At 44.8% G+C, this 5,693-nt stretch overlaps 1 long non-coding RNA gene across 1 annotated transcript; it reads right to left on the reverse strand.

The window, feature by feature from the left end:
- Nucleotides 1-1,550: 1,550 nt before the first annotated feature.
- LOC148057628 (uncharacterized) lies at nucleotides 1,551-4,724 on the reverse strand. The gene is made up of 3 exons (XR_015704074.1): nucleotides 4,351-4,724; nucleotides 2,847-3,290; nucleotides 1,551-2,307 (listed from the first exon to the last, which is right to left on the reverse strand). It is a non-coding gene; the product is annotated as an uncharacterized LOC148057628 (long non-coding RNA).
- Between the last annotated feature and the right edge of the window lie 969 nt (nucleotides 4,725-5,693).

Consider the following 5,693-nt stretch of genomic DNA (forward strand, 5'->3'; position numbering starts at 1 on the left):
TATTGTTCACAGCCAGGTAAGGAGAAGGTGATAAAGTCTCTAATGCCCACATGTTAACTATTGCCTTGGCAGCATCTCACTTTTACCCTCCCAATGCACAGGCTTACAGAAAAATAGGTGCAGCAGAGGAACTGACTGCAAAACTCCCTGGGGCTCTGAGGACAATTAGTTATCTTCCTCAGGACATTTACTCCTGTGCTGTAAATTTTGTCAAATTGAAAGAGATGGGTCTGGCAAGTTAAGTGATCTAAAAACACTAACCCAGGACTTCCAAAACTCATAACTCTGCAATTGCCTCATGGGCTGGGAAATCTGGAGCTTGAAGACCCCTATAGTTCCCTCGGGCTGGACTTAACACACAGCCTCAAGGACTTTACAGCCAAAAAGAAGAAACAGTTTTACTAGTGGTCTTGCTTCTACCTGTTTTTGCCTTGGAGAACCACTGGGTTCCTAAGAGAGTAGAAATTCTTGTGGAGAAATCTCTTGCCCCTCTCCCCCCAAGCTAAGATGTCACAAGACAAAGTTTTTGCTACAAGTGAAGGTTTACGCAAGTGGAAATGTCTTTTTTTTAAAAAAAAAAAAAAAAAAAAAAAGAGGGAGTCCACTGTTAGTGGGGATTGCAGAAGCATGGACTACCTGCAGTTTTTTACTGTGCAAAGAGAAAAGACTATTTATAGTTGAGACTAAACTTTATTTGCATCTTGAGGGCAAGTTGTCCAAGAGGCTCTTTTCCTTAGCAGCCCTGCTGGCTTGCAGGGCCTGTGCCTGAGAGCAGCAGCATGATATCGCAACAGCATGCGGTGCGCAGTCATGGCATTGCTAATGCAGCTGAAAATATTGCAGAATAAACAAGCAGGGATCTGTGCAAAGTCTGTGTGCCAATAGATGTCACTATTGCATGTCTTACGTAGTTTTATAGTTCTGGCAAATGCTATCCGACTTAGCTGTGCTGGGAAAAGACTGTATATGTGTCCTATTCTGTTTCATAGGCTCTTGTCTATGTTTTTTTATATATAAGCCTATCCATATGACAAAGAACAAGTGAATGGGTGCATCCGCTGGCTAGTGCTTCATCAGATAGATTGTTAAAAATCAGTTTTATCTGTCACATAACGATTAAAGCAGATCTTTACCATTCATCTGTTTGAATTTGTGGGCCTGGCAATTAGCAATACCATCTGCAACAGAGTTGATAATCAGACTTCACAGAGATAACAAAGGTGAAACTGAGGAGCCACAGAGCCACACATAGCAGCCCACAGCCGGTCCAATGTCTCAGTTGGTGCTGAGATAACATCTGCTCATGTGCCATGTTGTTGTGGGCACATGTAACCGAGAGCAGGACTTGGCACGGCTTTTTGGCAGCCCCTGTGTCTGACTCATGCTTTGAGAGAAATACGAGAACACTCCTCTGCTAAAGCACCGGGAAAAGGCACCTCTTTCGTGCTGGCCGCATCAGCTGGAGACTCCGCTCTGTGGGGAGGAGAGTTTTTCAGGGGGTTTTATTCTCTCACCAGGGGTTTGCTTTCCATTACTTGCCAGATCATTCATCCTGGCTGTCTCCTTTCATGCTGCGGCCCCTTCTCATGCTCCCACATCTCTAGTTATGTAGCAGGGGAATCATAGAAAATGTTACTCTAACTAATGTGCCACTGCAGGATCCTGTCCTGCCTGTGCTCTCATTCTTGGCTAATGACTCATCCCCTCTTTTATTCCCCCTTATGGCAATCAATGTGCATCAGTGCCTTTACCCCAAAAGGTAATGTTTTTATTAAGGACATCAAGCATATCCCTTGCTTGGCGATGCCAGGTAGAACACAAGCGGTTTTGATGCTGTCAGTGTAACCAGAAAATCCGAAGAGATTTTTTGGCCTCCTGAATTTCCTGCATCTCATTAGACTGTCCGGCGCACATCTGTAACAGCTCGCAACCAGGCCTGTCAGCACATGGCTCATTAAAAAGCCGTGGCTGCCAGCTTCTTTTGGCCTAAATCCTTCCCTTCACAGCGTAATACAAATACCGGTCTATGCACCGAGTACCTTCGCGGGAGCTCGGGGGAAACAAAAGCAGTCTCTTATCAGACGGTTCACTTCTCCGTGGGTGTCAGTGTGTGCTGGTGTGCAATAGCCTTTGCGCTCTTCAAGAGTGGGGAAGTGGAAAATCCCCATGGATGAGACTCTGACCTGAGGAATTTGCCTTGTAAATTACACAGAAGGGTCCAACTGGTGACAAGGTTTTGTTTTGTCCTCCTGCATTTTTTTTTGTCTCCTCCTCCAGTCATACCGCATGCAACTTGCAAGGTATATACTTAAGAAAAAAGGGAACAAAATATATGAGGGTTTAAATCAGGGCTATTATTTCCAATCTCCCTTTACTCTGTCCTAATTAAAAACCATTTTGGGCAAATTATTAGAATTTAACTCTTGGAGCATGTGAGCTACTAAACTTATGTCAAAAGCCAGAATACCTCAAACTTAAGCTGCCTTGAAACCCTTGTCATCCCACTAACAAAAGCTAGAGGTACAGACTATCATCACCTTGCCCTGCTAATACCACTCTTCCTCAGGAATCTCAGACATTTCCTGCATTGAGGATCCAGAGAATTTCTCATTAAAACGTTGCTCAAGAGTTATTTTGGCTAAAAACCTCTTGATTTATGGCAACTTGAAAGGATTTTCAACAATCTGTTGAAGCATTAAAAAGCACTGAGAGTTTTGAGGGCATGTATTAAGGAAGGAGGAAGAGTGTCTTTTTATTTAATACCAGCAAGTTGGGTGGTTTTTTTTTTAAATAGTAAAAATGTTAAAATCAGGTAAACAAACCAAATATGGAGGAAAACATCCCACCTGGGACATCCCCTGCAGCGCTTCAGCGGATCCTCTGGGGTGGCGCAGGTGGTGGCCGTGGTGGGCAGGCGCAGAGCGGCACGGCCATCCTTGTCACGCCGAAACGAGTGTTTGTGGGGGGAGCGCTGGGAGAGGCAGAGCGAGGATGGGTAGCGGCTCTCAGCTGCCATGGCCAGAGGTCAGGGTAGCACTGGACAAAGCACGGCGGAGCAGATTCTGTGGCTTCCCATCATTGTCCTCCCTTTCCTCTTCCACACATCTGTCTCTATCCATTTTCCATAAATTTTTCTTTCCGGTCCTGCTTCAGCAACCCAGAGAGCATAGGTGGGATGACCATCAGGGTGCCAGGCACTCTGCGGCTCCGCTCAATGAGGATAGCTCTGCAAGGTGACCAAGCTCTTCCCGCTGCCAACTTCAGATGCTGTGGCCCCAGCCTGGCCTCCCCTGGGGAAGGGTTTTTTTCAAGGACATTCCTCCCCGGCCCAGGTTATTAAGCCAAACCCATTTCCCCAGAAGAGGCAGGCATAGCTAGGGACAGAGCAGGCTCACTCAGGGTGTGAGACGGCGCTATGCGATGCACTACAGAGCATAACCAGAACATAAATAACTTTTTTTTTTTTTAATTAACCTGTTTTTCGTCTCCTCAGCCTCCCTTTCCCAGCAGGTTCTCCTTGTCACAGGAGTCAGCTGCTGGAGTTATATCTCCAGTATGTTAGAAACAGGACTGGGTAATTGGATTTGGATGTATAGTTCCTTCAATAAAAAGGCCAGCAGAGGTTAGCTAAAACTATTCACAGCTACATTTGGAAAATGGATTTAGTCACAAAAAATTGCTGAGAAGGTTGAAGCTCTTCATCTCAACATTTCTAAAACAAAAAAAAATTCTTTTTACCTGCAGAAATTGTTTCTAATCAAGAATTTTAAAAACAGAAACAATACTTTCAGTTTCTGCTTGAACAAAATGTTCAAAATATTTGGCTTAGCCGAAACCATTTTTTAGTGAATGCCTTTTCATTCTGACTTCTCCCAAAACAATTTGGGGGAGAACATCTTTGCAATGGCTTTGCAATTGCTATTTGCTATGGAAGAACTTTCCATGGCAGAATTAACGGTGTCAGGTAAGACCCTGAACTGGTTTTGGAAACCTTCTGATACACATCCTGGCACTGACTCTGGCGTATCTAACAGAGTAACCTGTCCTGCAGCTATAGCTCTCCTCCCTGTTGTCTCCTCAAGGCTCTCTTTGCGCAGTCTCAGGGGGCTGTGACAGACCCTCATGCTTCGAAACCTGGGACTGGGTGGACAGATTGCTTATCTTGGCTGTCACTGGATGGAGAAAATCCCCTGTCTTCTGATCTGAGCATAATGAGGCTTCTAAGAAAAATATGACCTTTTGAAATCTCTCCTACTAATCACTCAGAGAGCAGCCATACCCGAAAGAAATCCTCTGTCTTTTGTTAGTTTCCTGTAGCATCATTACTCACCACTTCTGGAGTTTTCTTACCCTTTTCATGTGTAGGACTTCTTTGTTTGAGACACTTTATTATTGTGTTTCATGTGCTTGAAAGTATTCTGGCAGGACCAAAGCTGAACGGTGCTAGTCATAAACAACTCAGGGAAATACCTCCCCCTCTCTTGACAGGCTTGCCATTTAATCTGAAGCAAGATAGAACAAGTGAATGTGATGAGCTGAAGGAGGGAAGGCCACATCAAAGATGTATGGCTAATGTCCTTGTAAAACATCATTTACCCCTCGAGCCTCATGAAATATTTCCAGAAAACACACACATCTGGCTATCATTCAACTCAACCTTTAATGGTTGCCAAGTTTTTTGGAAGGTTAAAATAGTGCAGAGTCCTGAGGAAAGATTTGGAGATGTTTCTGCTTGTGTGTATTCATTTAACCATGTATTTCAAGTGTTTAAGGCTTGGGGTTTTTTCCTGTTTTATTTTTTCCTAGACTGATCTCATTTCAGGACAGGATTCTCCCTGCCTCGTCAAAAAGAAGCTGGCACATTTTAGAGGCAATTGCCTAAATAATAAATATGGTAACAATTATAGCAAAACCCCTTCTGACTTTGACTTGTCATCAAGCTGGGGTTACATGCAGTAACTGCATCTCAGTACTTGAAGTTCCCAGACATTTCCAGTTCTAACAGTCGATCTGGCCATCTTTATCTCCTTCCCAGTAAATGAAACACAGCAAGCCACTTTTTGTGTACCTCTGTTTCCAGGGAAACATTATCTCAAGCGATACGGTCTCACCAAGTGGGGCCTTGCTAGTCTTAGCGAAGGATGGAGCTACCCGGGTAGCTCAGTTTCTTTTTCTGTGGCAGTGGTTGCAGCTGAGACACTGACTAATACGTGGGGCAATCTGAGAAGAAATGGCAGGGGTGAAGGAAATTCCATCAGATTTTGGGGAAAACAGTGTCGTGGTTTAACCCCAGCCGGGAACTAAGCACCACACTGCTGCTTGTTCACTCACTCCCCCCTGGTGGGATGGGGGAGAGAATCAGAAGAGTAAAAGTGAGAAAATTCATGGGTTGAGATAAAGACAGTTTAATAGGCAAAGCAAAAGCTGCGTGCACAAGCAAAGCAAGGAATTCATTCACTGCTTCCCATCAGCAGGCAGGTGTTCAGCCATCCCCAGGAAAGCAGGGCTCCATCACGCGTAACGGTTACTTGGGAAGACAAATGCCATTACTCCAAACGTCCACCCCTTCCTTCTTCTTCCCCCAGCTTTATATACTGAGCATGACGTCATATGGTATGGGATAGCCCCTTTGGCCAGTCTGGGTCAACTGTCCTGGCTGTGCCCCTCCCAGCTTCTTGTGCACCTGGCAGAGC

The sequence above is a fragment of the Nipponia nippon genome, unplaced genomic scaffold (genome assembly GCF_047370975.1).
Source record: "Nipponia nippon isolate SJK-2023a ecotype South Korea unplaced genomic scaffold, ASM4737097v1 scaffold_1, whole genome shotgun sequence".
Classification (NCBI taxonomy): Eukaryota; Metazoa; Chordata; class Aves; order Pelecaniformes; family Threskiornithidae; genus Nipponia; species Nipponia nippon.